This window comes from Zophobas morio, unplaced genomic scaffold (genome assembly GCF_036711695.1).
Source record: "Zophobas morio isolate AGI-343-1 ecotype UQ-CSIRO unplaced genomic scaffold, CSIRO_AGI_Zmor_V1 ptg000014l, whole genome shotgun sequence".
Lineage (NCBI taxonomy): Eukaryota > Metazoa > Arthropoda > Insecta > Coleoptera > Tenebrionidae > Zophobas > Zophobas morio.
Window position 1 is genome coordinate 22,367,807 of NW_026972119.1, and position 16,617 is coordinate 22,384,423.

At 29.0% G+C, this 16,617-nt stretch overlaps 1 protein-coding gene and 1 long non-coding RNA gene across 2 annotated transcripts in view; one reads left to right on the top strand and one right to left on the bottom strand.

The window, feature by feature from the left end:
* LOC135128650 (AT-rich interactive domain-containing protein 5B-like) overlaps window positions 1-16,617 on the top strand; it is a 289,757-nt gene that overhangs the window by 248,335 nt on the left and 24,805 nt on the right. The window lies entirely within an intron of this gene.
* LOC135128660 (uncharacterized) overlaps window positions 1-16,617 on the bottom strand; it is a 29,279-nt gene that overhangs the window by 4,507 nt on the left and 8,155 nt on the right. Inside the window, exon 2 of the long non-coding RNA XR_010280452.1 lies at window positions 14,042-14,197. This is a non-coding gene — a long non-coding RNA (uncharacterized LOC135128660). The remainder of the gene's footprint in view (window positions 1-14,041; window positions 14,198-16,617) is intronic.

Consider the following 16,617-nt stretch of genomic DNA (forward strand, 5'->3'; position numbering starts at 1 on the left):
TGGGTGATTTTGAAAAAATGGTAAAAGGCAGACATCGAACAAGTGAGGCCGAAACTAACTTCTGGATGTCGAAGTCTACAAGAAAATGTATTTGGTTAAATTTCGAAAATTGTCCGAAATTTTCAAAGATGTGATATTAGAAGATTTTGATTTTGAAAAAGTTAACAGAAAATTCTCAATAAATTCTGGCACCTTGATTTCATCGTGCTGATTCTAAATACATAGCGTTTTTATTGTCTATAAGAAACTGTCTTGTTAAATTTAAAAAAATATCGAAAATTGGCCGAAATTTTGAAAACGGGTTTGATTTTGGAAAAGTTGCCAAAAAATTCTAGCATGTAGATTTCGTCGTGCTGATTCTAAATATATATTTACGCTATAAATATCTTTGATTAAATAAAAAAATATCGAAAATTGGCCAAAATTTTCATAAGCAGAAATTGAAATTGAAAAATTTTTCTTTCAAAAAATTCTGGAATGTAGACTTTGTCATACTTATTTTAAAAACAGCATGGTTGAGCTCCTGGTGAAAAATTTAAAAATACTCGGTCCGTTAGTACTTTTTTTTTTTTAAATCCAAAAAAATGTAATATTTCAGTGGGCGATTCTGGAAAAATGAAGAAATTCTTCGAATAAATGAGGCTGAAACTAACTTCTGGATGTCGAAATTTGCAAGAAAATGTCTTTGGTTAAATTTCGAAAATTGTCGAAAATCGTCCGAAATTTTCAAAGGGAGAAATTGAAATTGAAAAATTTTGCTTTCGGAAAAGTTGCCGAAAATCCCCAAAAAATCTGGAACATAGATTTTGTCGTGCTGATTCTAACATCATAGCGTATTTATGATACGTATGATGAAAGATTAAAAAAAATCAGTTCGTAAATACATTTTTTTTTTAATCCAAAAAATTTGGCGATTCTGAAAAAATGCCAAAGGCATCGAACAAGTGAGACCGAAACTAACTTCTGGATGTCGAAATCTACAAGAAAATGTATTTGCTTAAATTTCTAAAGTTATCCGAAATTTTCAAAGAAAATTTTGATTTTGAAAAAGTTGCCAAAAAATTCACAATAAATTCTGGCACCTAGATTAATTAATTAATCGTGCTGATTCTAAATACATAGCGTCTATAAGAAACTGCCTTGTTATATTTAAAAAAAATTGGTCTAAAGAGTTTAGACAGTACTTCCCTCGCTGTCGGAAACGTGACGACTGCATGCCTATTATGTTTTTTTTTCGCAGTGGATTTCAAAGAATTCGGTTTTGTAGTTCCTGATTAAATCAATAAAATATATTTACGCATTCATTAATTTTTTTGAGTCACTCTGTATATGCAAATCCAAAAAATATAAATGGAGTGATAAATGACAAGTACAGACTCATCATATTTTGTACATTTTAGATATGATTTATTCGGCAAACTTTCGAGCTGACGTCATCAAGTTTTTGGAGGGGATAAGCAAATATATTTTGACTAGACATTTATTATGCTCTTTATGACCTTAAAACATCTGCAAGATTTCAGAGCATTCGGTTTTGTAGTTCCTGATTAAATCAATAAAATATATTTACGCATTCATTAATTTTTTTGAGTCACCCTGTATATGCAAATCCAAAAAATATGAATGGAGTGATAAATTACAAGTACAGACTCATCATATTTTTACAGTTTAGATAGGATTTATTCGGCAAACTTTCGAGCTGACGTCATCAATTTTTTGGAGGGGATAAGCAAATATATTTTGACTAAACATTTATTATGCTCTTTAGAACCTTAAAACATCTGCAAGATTTCAAAGCATTCGGTTTTGTAGTTTCTGAGTAAATCAGTAAAATAAATTTACGCATTCATTAATTTTTTTGAGTCACCCTGTATATGCAAATCCAAAAAATATGAATGGAGTGATAGATCACAAGTACAGACTCATCATATTTTGTACATTTTAGATATGATTTATTCCACAAACTTTTGAGCTGACGTCATCAAGTTTTTGGAGGGGGTAAGCAAATATTTTTTGACTAAAGATTTATGATGCTCTTTATAGCCTTAAAACATCTGCAACATTTCAAAGCATTCTGGTTAGCAGATTAAAAATTAAATTTCAAAATGTTGTTTTATAATTTTGATTTTTTTTCCAAAAATCTGGACGTTTCGGGTGAAAAGTCGATTCGGAGTTGTAAACTACATGTGTAGGACTATGTTATTTTATACAATTGAAAACCCATTTACTATGTACAATTTTGAAGTGACGTCATCGCATTAGTGGTGGGGATGATTAGACAAATTTTGGTTAGCGTTTTACCATCTACATGATATTCTTAATATAAGTACAAAATTTCACAACAATCGGTCGAGTACTTTCGGAGATTATCTGTCTAATAAAAATCCGGGACAACAGACGGACAGACGGACGGACAGACGGACGGACAGACGGACAGACGGATGGACAGACGGACAGACGGACAGACAGACGGAAATGGGAGACCTATTTCTTCGTCTTCTAGGGGTCATGAAAGATCGAGAAAATGTAAAAGTAGAGAGTCGGCCGACGGACTCGATTACAATACTTCCTTTGCTTACGCTCGGGAAGTAAAAAATCGAAAATTTGCCGAAATTTTTAAAGCGGGTATTAAAAAATTTTGATTTTGGAAAAGTTGCTAAAAAATTCTAACATGTAGATTTCGTCGTGCTGATTCTAAATATATGGTGTGTTTATGCTATAAGAAAAACTCTTTGATTAAATTTAAAAAATTTTCGAAAATTGACCGAAATTTTCATAAGGGGAAATTAAACTGAAAAATTTTGCTTTCAAGAAAATTGTTAAAAAAATTTGCGAAAAATTTTAGAATATAGACTTTGTCTTGCCGATTATAAAAACATACACAAAATATTCAGTTCGTAAATTTTTTTTTTTTTTGAAAACTAAAAAAATTGTAATATTTTAGTGGGCGATTCTGTAAAAAATGGTGGAAGCCAACGAACAAATGAGACTGAAACTAACCTCTGCATGTAGAAATCTACAAAACAATTTCTTGGGTTAAATTTCGAAAATTGCCGAAAATTGGCCGAAATTTTCCAGGGTTGATCGTGAAAAAGTTGCCAAAAAAATCTCCAAAAATTCTGGCATGTAGATTTCGTCGTAGTGAAGAATAATATAAGAAAATGTCTCTGCTTAAATTTAAAAAACTTACGAAAATTGAAATTGAAAAAATTTGCTTTTGAAAAAGTTGCCAACATTCCCAAAAAATTCTGGAATTTTGTCGTGGTCATTCTAAAATCATAGCGTGTTTATGAGGCCGAAACTAACTTCTGGATGTCGAAATCTGAAAGAAAATGTAATTGATTAAATTTCGAAAATTGTTAAAAGTTGACCGAAATTTTCAAAAGCGTGGTGTTAAAAAAATTTTGATTTTGAAAAAGTTGCCAAAAATCCCGGCATGTAGATTGAGTCGTGCTGATTGATTCTGAGTACATATAAGAAAATGCTTTTGCTTAAATAAAAAAAAAATGAAAAGAAATTGAAATTAAAAAATTTTCTTTTCGAAAAAAATGCCAAAAAGTTCTAAAAAAATTCCGACATGTAGATTGCGTCCTGCTATTTCTAAATATATAGCGTTTTCTCTATAAGAAAATGTCTCTGGTTAATTTAAAAAAAATTCGAAAATTTCCCTAAATTTTCATAGGGAGAAATTGAAATTGAAAGAGTTTTCTTTCGAAAAAGTTGCCAAAAATTCCCTAAAAAAAACTGGAATGTGGATTTTGTCGTGTTGATTCTAAAATCAAAAGTTTTAGAAATGTTTTGTAAATATATTTTCTTAAAAATCCAAAAATTGCAATATTTCACTGGCCGATTCTGGAAATCGAATAAATGTGGACGAAACTAACTTCTGGATGTCTAAATCATTAGGAAAATGTCTTCGATTAAAATTCGAAATTTGTCGAAAATTGGCAAAAATTTTCAAAATTTAAAAATATTTATTTTGAAAAAGTTTCCAAAAAAATCCCAAAAAATTCTAGCATGTAGATTTCGTCGTGCTGTTTTTAACAAACCAAACAAAAAATGTCTTTCGTTAAACTGAAAAATAAAAAACCAAAGAATCGAAATATCTAAAATTTAAATATGTAATTGAAAAATTAAAACATCGAAAATTTGAAAAATCCAGAAATGGAAAAATTTTCAAAATTGAGATATGTATCAAAAAATCAAATAATAAATAAAATTTAAAAATTTAAAAGTCGAGAAAATAGAAAATCGTAGAATCGAAAAATCACAAAACTGAAATATCGAAAAACTGGGAAATCGAATCATCGAAAAATTACAAAATTTAAATAAAAGAAAATCTATAAATTAAAAAGTTAAAATAAACTAAAAATCGAAAAACCCAGATGTCAAGAAATGAAAAATTCCAAAAATCTTAAAATTGAATTTGTATTAATAAAATTATATAATCTTAAAATCGAAAAATCGAAAATTTAAAAATCGAAGAATGAGAGAAAGAGTGATAAACGGGAGAATAAGAGAGAGTGATAAACGGGAGAATGAGAGAGAGTGATAAACTGGAGTATGAGAGAGAGAGTGATAAATGGGAGAATGAGAGAGAGAGTGATAAACGGGAGAATGAGAGAGAAGTGATAAATGGCACAATGAGAGAGAGAGTGATAAACGGGAGAATGAAAGAAACAGTGATAAATGGGAGAATGAGAGAGAGAGAGAGTGATAAATGGGACAATGAGAGAAAGTGATAAATTAGAGAATGAGAGAAAATGATATATGGGAGAATGAGAGAAACAGTGATAAATGGGAGAATGAGAGAAAGAGTGATAAATGGTAGATTGTGAGAAAGTGATAAAAGGGAGAATGATAGAGTGATAAATGGGAAAATGAGAGAGAGTGATAAAGGGAAAATGGGAGAAAGAGTGATAAATGGGAGAATGAGAGAGAAAGCGATCAATAGGAGAATGAGAGAGAGAGAGAGTGATAAATGGGAGAATGAGGGAGAGAGTGATAAATGGGAGAATGAGAGAGAACGCGATTAAGTTCATGTTTAAGTTAAGTTTTCTTAATATAATTTAATTAAATTTCTTAGCGGATACGTCGTTTGCCAAAATAAATAATATCTTAGCAAGTACTAGCCCCGCCCACCCGCCCCATATTTTTTCAGAGGATATGTCATCTGCCAAAATCAGTTTTATCTTAGCAAGTAGTATTTAAGAATCGAAAACTGATTAAAATAAAAAAATTGAAACCACAAAAGAACCAGAGACTGAAATGGCCCAAAATCAAAACAACGAAAAATTAAAAACTTAATTTAAATTAAAAAAACCGATAAATCAAAAATTGGGAAAACGAAAAATCCCAAAACTGAAACATCGAAAAATTGAGAAGTCGAAAAATCGAAAATTCAACCTGAAAAATCGGCAACTCGAGAAATCCAAACATCGGAAAGTCGGGAAATGCGACAATAGAAAAGTCGAAAATTTGAAAACGCCAAAAATTGTAAAAACGGATTCATAAACCACAGAGACAAGGGTCATAGAACGTCGAGAAACACGAAAGTATCTAATCGCCGAGTTTTCAAGACACGCGTTGCCAACGCTAGATTCGTTATTTATTACTGTCAACTTGTCATTTAATAAACAATTATTTTAATCCACGACAAGCGTTTATCGCCACCTTTGATTACTTTTTTCAATCTCGCAATAGTGTATCAACTTTTCCATCACCTCAACTAAAAAACAAATTTCTATGAATCACAAATAATACCAGAGGGGCGACTCTCCCTCGCAGCGCCACTGCGCCGGAAAATTCCAGCGAAATATCCTTTTCGACGAAAAGAGAGAATTACTGTATTAATCTCGATGTGGGACTGAAATTTTGTTGTGCAAGCTGTCATCTACAGTTGGTAATACCTAAAATGAACGCCATCGATCCCACATCGCCCCCTGGGGCGCAATGAAATTCGATTACATAAACAAAATTTGTTTGAATTTTCAGCATTGTGGATTTCATTGTTGTAAGTTTCAGGAGTAATTGGTAACAATGTACCACGCGTGGTGAAATGAAATATATCATTACTTAATCACCTCGCAAAAAACAGTACTTTGGTTATTAAACTTTATTAAAACTCGCTGCAAATGGAAATTAATGAAGCGTCAAATCGAATTTCGTTGTTCTGTAGTGTCTATTTTAACTCGATTACGTATCAAAAATACACGTGCTTGGGATTAAAATTCAGCCCTGGATTAATGTAGCCATCTTATACCTTAATGAAATGTTAGAGCCAAGAACGAAACCATAAATCAGTGTCGATGATAATTAATTAGTTATTAATCGATAAATGCAAATTTAGCGAACGATTTTTTTACGACGGTTAAATTTGCACTAAGTACACAAACGAAAGTATTATTAATGATTAATTTTGAAACTTGTTATTGATCAAAAAGTTGCAAATGTGGGTCTGGGAAACTAAGCACTTATCTCAAATCTCATTTAAACTTGGGAATATGTGAAGACAAACTTAAATTTGATTATGAAACGCACTGCAACAGTCTTATCCAGTAATAACCTCCATTCCATGTTAAATGTTAACAGTAATTAAGCCATTTATATCCAGAATGCACCAGGACGTCATAAACAGGGCGGTCCAAACAATATTAATAACACTAGAGAGCAGGTTGGCAATTCAACGGAACAAATGGAGCTGAAATTGTGTTTCCACTTTCAATTCCGAACGTGTACGGTACGCTGGTGTAGTTTTTTATTCATACAATATGTCCCTACTTAACTTAACTAAATAACATTTTTGTCACACTTTTCCATTTGTCGGGAAACGCTCCTTCAATAGAAACATTGTTGCAACTAACGTAGGTATTTATTACAGGAAATTGATTGGCAATTAAAGTTAAGCGGTGCGCGCTCTAGCGGGAAATTGCTAACTTAAAAAGTGAACTAGGTTATTAATTGATTTAAGTTGGCAACTTTGTAGTTATAATTTCTATAAACATTATTCCGTGTATGTTTAATGCATGAAATTACACTAAATTACGTAGGCGTTTATATTTTATTTCGTATTTCGTGGGTGGCACGAGCTTAAGAACATTTTAGACAATTTTCAGCAAACATCATCCGAAAGCTCTTGTGTGCTTTATAATGCATAAAGTAACATTTCTTGAAAGAAGTGTGGAAGAATTCATTGTGAATATTTAATCTGTGTACTTAATGTATAAAAATGAACGCATTTCGTTGTCTGATGCGTTAATCGCGCATTTAACGAGGCGTTTAGCGACGTCTGATTGGCGTAGAGTCGATCATGTGGTACTTTAATGGAGCAATCAAATATTTAATTGCGCTTTTGTAAACCGAATCTGAGAGTTCAAGCTTCTATAAAACAACATCACAAAAGTTTGGCAAATAACGTTATTTCAAAAGTTTGCCAAAGAATCTTATTCCATATAGTTAATCCATTTATATTTCTGTAAAATCAACTTTTATATTATTTACACTCTACATTCGAAAGCAAAATTTTTCTACTACGAAAATTTCTACCAATTTTTCCAAAAGCGTCCGCTGAAATAATGCAATTTTTTGGATTTAAAAATGGTGTTTTTGGAGTTAATCCGACAAAATCTATTTCCCAGAATTTTTGGGGAACTTTTTGCAATTTTGAAAATTTTTCGAAACCCGAAATAAACATTTCGGACAATTTAAAAGTATTTACGGACCGAATATTTTTAAATCTTTCACCAGTAGCATAAACACGCTATGTTTTTAGAATCAGCACGACAAAATTTATCTTCCAGAATTTTTTGGATTTTTTTTGGCAATATTTTCGAAAGCAGAATTTTTCTATTTCTCCCCATGAAATTTTTGGCCAATTTTTGAAATCTTTTAAAATTCCCGATTTTTCAGTTTTTTGAGTTCTCGATTTCTCGTTTTCTCAATTTTTCGGTTTTTCGATGCCGATTTTTAAATTTTACATTTTTAGGTTTTTAAATTATTTGGATTTTTCAGTTTTCCGATTTTTTAGTTTTTCAATTTTAAATTTCTCAATTTATCGTTTTGATTTTTGGATTGTCCGATATTTCAATTTTTAACTTTTCGATTTTGGGCTATTTAAATTTCTCGATTTTTCGATCTTTTGATGTTTCGATTTCTCGATTTTTCGGCTTTTCGATTTCCCAATTTTTCGACATTTCAGTTTTGGAATTTATACATTTAAAAACCGAAAAATTTTTCAATTTTTCAATATTTGGTGTTTCCAAATTTTCGATTTTTGTCGATTTTTCGACTTTTCGACGTTTAGATTTTACGACTTTTCAATTTTTTCATTTTCTTTTTTCTCGATTTTTCGACTTCTCGTTTTTTGGCTTCTTCAATTTTTCAATATCCCGATTTTTTAATTTTTCAGTTTTTCGACTTTTCGATTTCTCGATTTTCCAAATTTTTGATTTTGTCCATTTTTTGATATTTCCGTTTTGGGATTTTTCTATTTTTCGATTCTTCAATATTTTTACATTTTAATTTTCCATTTTTGAAATTTGACATTTTTCGAGCTCTCGATTTCGCCATTTTTTGGTTTTTCAATTTCTCGTTTCTTAATTTTTCAATTCTTCAATTTTCCGATGTTTCAATTATTAAATTTTTCGATTTTTCAATTTTTGACGTTTCCAAATGTTGGATTTTTCTCGAATTTTCGACTTTTCAATTTGTTTATGTTCCCATTTTTCGATTCCTCGACTTTTCGAAGATTCGATTTCCCGACTTCTCGATTTTTGGCTTTTTCAATTTTTCAATTTCTCGTTTTTAAATTTTTAAATTCTTCAATTTCCCTATTTTTCACATTTTCGATCTCTTTTTCGATTTTTCGATTTTTCAAATTTTTTACTTTTCAATTTTTTGATATTTCGAGTTTTTGATGTCTTATCAATTGATCAACTTTTCGATATTTGAGTTTAGGGAGTTTTTTCGATTTTTTAAATTTTAGATTTTTCGATTTCTTGTTTTTTTTTTTTTAGTTTTTTTTGTTTAATTTTACATTTTGCGATGTTTCGATTTGTCATTTGTTCAGTTTCCCAATTTTTCGATTTGTTTATTTATAATTAAATTTTTCTGTTTTTCGACTTCTCGATTTTGCAATAAGCGACTTTTTCCATTTTTTAATTTTTCGAGTTTTCGATTCTTTATTTTCTCAACTTTCTAAATGTCACGTTTTTCGATTTTACGATTTTTTATTATTTTTTTAAATTACAATTTTTCGATTACTCGACTTTTCGATTTTTCAAGTTTTCTGTGTCTCAAATTTTCAACATTTCAATTTTGGAAATTTTTGGGAAAATTTTTGATTTTTCGATTGTTCAGTTTTTCAATTTTTCGATTGCTCGCTTTCTTGGTATTTCGATTTTTCAGTTTTTCCGATTAATTTTTAAATTTTCCAATTTTTGGCGTTTCAAAATTTTCCATTTTTTTAGATATTTCTACTTCGACCTGTAGATTTTTCGACTTTTCAGTTTTTTTGATTTTCCCATTTTTTGATTTCTCGACTTTTCGAAGTTTCGATTTCCCGACGTCTCAATTTTTGGCCTTTTAATTTTTCAGGTTTTCGACTTTTCGATTTTCCAACTGTTTGGGGATTTTTCAATTTTTCGATTCTTCAATATTTTGGTTTTTCAATTTCTCATTTTTCAATTTTTGATTCTTCAATTTCCCGATTGTTCAAATTTTCGATTTCCCTTATTTTATTTTTTAAATTTTTCAATTTTTGACGTTTCGAGATTTGGATTTTTCGACTTTTCAATTTTTTTGTTTTTCCCATTTCTCTATTTCTCGACTTGTCGGAGTTTTTGTTCAGTTTTTCAATTTCTCATTTTAAAATTTTTCAATTGTTCACTTTCCCAATTTTTCAAATTTTGGCGTTTCCAAATTTTCGATTTTTCATGATTTTTCGATATTTCGATTATTATTCGAGTGTTTCGATTTTTCAACTTCTCGATTTTTCAGGTTTTTGATTCATCAACTTTCCTTCGATTTTTCAATTTTTTGATTTTTCGATTTTTTGTTATATCAATTTATCAACTTTTGAATATTTGAGTTTTGGGAGTTTTGAATGTTTCCATTCTTCAATTTTTCTACATTTTAATTTTCAATTTTTTAAATTCTAAATTTTTGGAGTTCTCGATTTCGATTTCTCGTATTTTTTTTAATTTTTCAGATTTTTGATTTTTCAGTTTTTCGACTTCTTGGGTTTTTCAATTTTTCGATTCATCAAATCTCCTTCGATTTTTCAATTTTTTGATGTTCGATTTTTCCTTCTATTAATTTATCAACTTTTTGATATTTGAGTTTTGGGAGTTTTTGAATTTTTTCGTTCTTCAGTTTTTCTACATTATAGTTTTCGATTTTTTAAGTTCTCGATTTCGATTTCTGATAATTTTTTTTTTATTTTTTAGTTTTTTGATTTTTTAAATTTGACTTTTTTCGATGTTTCGATTTTTCGTTTGTTCAGTTTCCCGATTTTTCGATTTATGTTTTCCCAGTTTCTCAAATTTTCGATCTCTTATTTTTCCATTTCTCAATTTTTCGATTTTTCAGTTTTTGTCGCTTTCAAATTTTCGATTTTCCAACTATTTGGTTTTAAAATTTTTTAATGTTTCTGTTTTGGGATTTTTCAATTTTTCGATTCTTCAATATTTTTACATTTTAATTTTCGATTTTTTAAATTTTACACTTTTGGAGCTCTCATTTTTAAATTTTTCGATTGTTCAATTTCCCGATTTTTCAATTTTTCGATCTCTTTTTATTTTTCCATTTCTCAATTTTCGATTTTTCAATTTTTGGCGTTTCCAAATTTTCGATTTTTCGAATTCTCGATTTTTCAGGTTTGTGATTTTTCAATTTTTCGACTTCTTGGTGTTTCGACAAATTATCCACTTTTGAATATTTGAGTTTTGGGAGTTTTGAATTTTTCCATTCTTCAAATTTTCTATATTTTAATTTCTGATTTTTTAAATTCTAGATTTTTCGAGTTCTCGATTTCGATTCCTCGTATTTTTTTAATTTTTTTGTTTTTCGATTTTTTAAATTTTACTTTTTTCGATGTTTCGATTTTTCGTTTGTTCAGTTTCCCGATTTTTCGATTTATGTTTTTGTATTTAAATTTTTCTGTTTTTCGATTTTTCGATTTCTTGTCTTTTTATAAATCTTACGTTTTACGAAATTTTAATTTCTCAAGTGTTCCACATTTAATTTTGGGAATTTTTGGGAAGATTTCGATTTTTTCGATTCAAAAATTTTCCATTTCTCGACTTTTCAGTTTTTCGATTTTCCAACTATTTGATTTTTCAATTTTTTAATGTTTCCGTTTTGGAATTTTTCAGTTTTTCGATTCTTCAATATTTTTAATTTTAATTTCGATTTTTTAAATTTTACATTTTTGGAGCTCTCGATTTCTCCATTTTTTGGTTTCCCGATTTCTCATTTTTCAAAATTTCGGTTTCCTGATTATATTATTTTTCGATCTTTTAATTTTTAAATTTTTCGATTTTTGGCGTTTCCAAGTTTTCGATTTTTCGAGATTTTTCGGCTTTTCAATTTTTTTATTTTTCCCATTTTTCGATTTCTCGACTTGTCGAAGTTTCGATTTCCCTACTTCTGGATTTTTGTATTTTTATTTTTCCATTTCTCAATTTTTCAATTTTTGACGTTTCGAGATTTAGATTTTTCGACTTTTCAATTTTTTTGTTTCTCCCATTTCTCTATTTCTCGACTTGTCGGTCTTTCCCTTTCCCGACTTCTGGATTTTTGTCTTTTTCAGATTTTCAATTTCTCATTTTTAAATTTTTCGATTTTTCATGATTTTTCGATATTTCGATTTTTCGACTTCTCGATTTTTCAGGTTTTCGATTCATCAACTTTCCTTCGATTTTTCAATTTTTCAACTTTTGAATATTTGAGTTTTGGGAGTTTTGAATGTTTCCATTCTTCAATTTTTCTACATTTTAATTTTCAATTTTTTAAATTCTAGATTTTTGGATTTCACGATTTCGATTTCTCGTATTTTTTTACTTCTTGGGTTTTTCAATTTTTCGATTTATCAAATTTCTTTCGATTTTTCAATTTGTTGATGTTTCGATTTTTCGTTCTATCAATTTATCAACTATTTGATATTTGAGTTTTGGGAGTTTTTGCATTTTTCCAACATTATAGTTTTCGATTTTTTAAATTGTAGATTTTTCGAGTTCTCGATTTCGATTTCGGGTATTTTTTTTTTTCATTTTTTAGTTTTTCGATTTTCTAGATTTTACTCTTTTCGATGTTTCGATTTTTCGTTTATTCAGTTTCCCGATTTTTCGATTTGTTTTTTATTTAAATTTTTCGATTTTTCAGTTTTTGTCGTTTTCAAATTTTCGATTTTTCAACTATTTGGTTTTTCAATTTTGTAATGTTTCCGTTTTGGGATTTTTCAATTTTTCGATTCTTCAGTATTTTTACAGTTTAATTTTAGATTTTTTAAAGTTTACACTTTTGGAGCTCTGGATTTCCCCATTTTTTTGGTTTTCCGATTTCTGATTTTTCGATTTTTTAATTTTTAATTTCGACATTTAGATTTTTCGACTTTTCAATTTTTTTGTTTTTCCCATTTCTCGATTTCTCGACTTGTCGAAGGTTCGATTTCCCGACTTCTGGATTTTTGTCCTTTTCAGTTTTTTAATTTCTCCTTTTCAAATTTTTCGTTTGTTCAATTTCCCAATTTTTCAATTTTTCGCGTTTCCAAATTTTTGATTTCTCGAATTCTCGATTTTTCGGGTTTTTGATTTTTCAATTTTTCGACTTCTCGGTTTTTCAATTTTTGGTTTTTCGATAAATTATCAACTTTTGAATAATCGAGTTTTGGGAGTTTTGGATTTTTCCATTCTTCAAATTTTCTATATTTTAATTTTCGATTTTTTCAATTCTAGATTTTTCGGGTTCTCTATTTCGATTTCTTGTCTTTTTATAAATCTAAAAGTTTTTAAGTTTTCAAGTTTTTCTCATTTTAATTTTGGGAATTTTTGGGAAGATTTCGGATTTCGATTTTTCGATTCAAAAATTTTTGATTTTTCAGTTTTTCCAATTTTCGAAAAGCATTTTCCCCGTTGGTTAACTATCTGCCTTAATGTATTTCAGGTGTTATTTACACCACAATTGCAACAAATTTAAACTTTTCAAAGAAGCGGTTCCACTTCAGGGACGAGGGAAGTTCTCTAAAAATAATCTTCCACCAATTTTTTTGTAAATATAATTAAAATCCTCATCAGCATCTTGCACCGTCATAGAGTAGAAAATTCCATTAGCAACTTTGTTCTTTAGACTCCCCAGAATCGATAATTTAACAAAGTTATCCTTGTAATGAAAGCTTGTGTAAAATTTAACCATCGCGCCGTGTATTTACTTGCTCGATATCACATTAAAAGTTAATTGAACAAAACGTTGTTTTTGTCGTATTTTGCGACTTTGTAGTGGTCGTGAATCATGAGCGATATGGGTTTTTAACGAATTTAAACGAAAATAGCAGAAGCAGAGGTAATTGAAAATTGTAAATCTGCACAGTGAATAAAGTAATTGGCTCGAGTTTTCCCATGTACGCTTTGATCTCACGGTTTATTTTTATTCTCTATTTCAACTCAAAAGCGAACTTTATCGATTAGTTGCACTACTTTTTATTTGGGAAATTAAACGGCAAAAAACTCGCAACTTCATAACGACCTTTCGAGATAATATAATGAAATTACTCGCAAAGAGAAGGATTCAACATCCCCGAAACACATAAAACTTTTTTTAATTTCGCATAAACAGATTTCATTTCTTTAATGGACTGGGTATTTCTCGAACAATAATATTCGAGTTAAACGCGAATTTAGCGTTTTAGGGCGCACCTATCAGGATAACGATTTTTTTATGTACAAGGTGATTTAACAACTGTGCAAATATTGCGAATATAAGTAAGGGTGTGATGGTGAGCAATGTTTCAGAGAAATATTCGCTGGAAATTCCGTCGAATTCTTACTTGATGATTCTTTCGGACGGACAAACACTTCTGCTTATACATTCACAGTTTTCACAGTTACAGTCGCCTTCTTTCAGTTCATTCTGGGGTGAAGAGTCCACCAGGAGCCACATGGCTGTGAACAGTAGTGCCAATTTGACGAAACGGAACATTTTTCTGAAATAAAACCAATTTAGTATTTAACGTACATTTCTGTCGCAATTTTGTGAATGGAGTTTCCGGACCTGGGGTTATCTGTGTCGTTCGTGGAATCATTATTATTATTGTAATTTTTATTATTTCTCTTATTTGTCATACACAAACTCGCTTAACAATGAAATAAAATTGGAACACAGAAATTGCTTTTTTATTATTTATATGGAAACACAGCTGCAACAAATATTTCATATCAAAAATTTTAATTTCATTTTGTGGATTTTACGTCGTTTTTCTGCATTCTAATCGTGTCGCTTTTAGAACATTATTTTATTAATTAATAAATTTCGTATTTATGTGCACCACAGCACCTAACAATCGAAGAAAAAGAGTAAATAGCAGTTATAAAAAAATAGAACTATATACGGGGTGTTCTAACGATTTGATGATTGATGATTACGTTTTATTGTGGACCAACTAAATATACATCTCCGCCATTTTCAAAAATGTACGGTCGAAATTACACATTTTTTTAATCAAATTGTAAAAGTAATTTTAAAAAATGGATAAAAATTGTACTTAAAATTCTTCAATTTCTCGATTATTCTAATTTTCGATATCTGGATTTTTTTAGTTTTTGTTTTTCCCAATATTTCAGTTTTTAAATTTTTCGATTTTTCAATTTTTGTTGTTTCCAAATTTTCGGTTTTTCCCGATTTTTCGACTTTTCGACATTTAGATTTTTCGACTTATTCATCAATCTTTCGATATTTAAGTTTTGGGATTTTTCAATGTTTCGATTCTTCATTTTGTTAAACTTTTAAATTTTCAGTTTCTCTATTTCTCGCTCTTTAACCTGCTTTCTTTTTACATTTTTCAATTTTTCGATTTTTCGAATTTTTCCGTTCTCGACATCTGAGTTTTTCGATTTTTGAAATTTTTCGATGTCTCAAGTTTTCAATATTTCAATTTTGAGAATTTTTCCATTTCTGCGTTTAAAAATGTTTTGATGTTTTAATTTTTCAAAGATGGACGGTCTAAATTAAGCACAAATCTTTTTAATCACTCTTTCTTTTGAAATGGATAAATCTCCAAAAAAATTTATTCAAAGTTCTTCAATTTTCCGGTTATTCAAATTTTCGATATCTGGATTTTTTATTTTTCGTTTTCTCAATATTCAAGTATTTCAGTTTTTGAATTTTTCGAGTTTTGAATTTTTGGCGTTCCAAATTTTCCACTTTTCGACATTTAGATTTTTCGATTTTTCCAATTTTTGGACATTTCGATGTTTCTGTTTATCGACCTCTCGATTTTTCGACTTTTCGATTCCTCGTTTGTTCAAATCTTGATTTCTCAATTTTTCGATATTTCAGTTTTGGAATTTTTCAGTTTTTCGATTCTTCAAATTTTTTTCGATTTTCTGATTTTCCGATTCTTCAATTTTTCTGCATTTTATTTTTTGATTTTTAAATTTTAAATTTTTCGAATTCTCGACTTCTCGCTTTTTTTATTTGTTTTTTTTCTATTTTTCGTAATTTCAATTTTTCACGTTTTCGATTTCTCAAGTTTTCAGTTTTAAGAATTTTTCCATTTCTGGATTTTTAAATTTTTTTATGCTTTAATTTTTCAAAAAATGGACTCGAAATTAAACACAAATCTTTTTAATCACGCTTTCTTTTGATGGCAGATTTGCCCAGGTTAATTTCAAAAGTAATTTTAAAAAATAGAAAAATCACCAAAAAAAATTTTACTTAAAATTCTTCAATTTTCCGATTATTGAAATTTTCTATATCTGGATTTTTTTTATTTTTCGTTTTCACAATATTCAATTTTTGTAGTTTTAAATTTTTGGATTTTTCAATTTTTGGCGCTTCCAAATTTTCGACATTTGGACTTTTCGATGTTTCTATTCCTCGATTCTTCAAATGTTCGATTTCTCAATATTTCGGTTTTTGAGTTTCGGGATTTTCCAGTTTTTCGATTCTTCAATTTTTCTTCGATTTCTCGATTTATCGATTCATCAATCTTTTGAGATTCAAGTATGGGGATTTTTCAATTTTTCTGCATTTTAATTTTCGATTTTTTAAATTTCAAATTTCTGAATTCTCGATTTCTTGTTTTTTTTTAATTTTTCGGTTTTAAAATTTTTCGATTTCCCAATTTTTGAACATTTCAGTTTTCGGATTTTTCCATTTTTGATTTTTCGATTTTTGATTTTGTCAATTTTTTAAATTTTAAATTTCATAATTTCTCGTTTCTTTAATCTGTTTTCGATTTGTCAATTTTTGTTGTTTCCAAATTTTCGATTTTTCCCGATTTTTCGACTTTTCGACATTTAGATTTTTCGACTTTTTGATTTATCAATCTTTCGATATTTAAGTTTTGGGATTTTTCAATGTTTCGATTCTTCATTTTGTTAAACATTTAAATTTTCAGTTTCT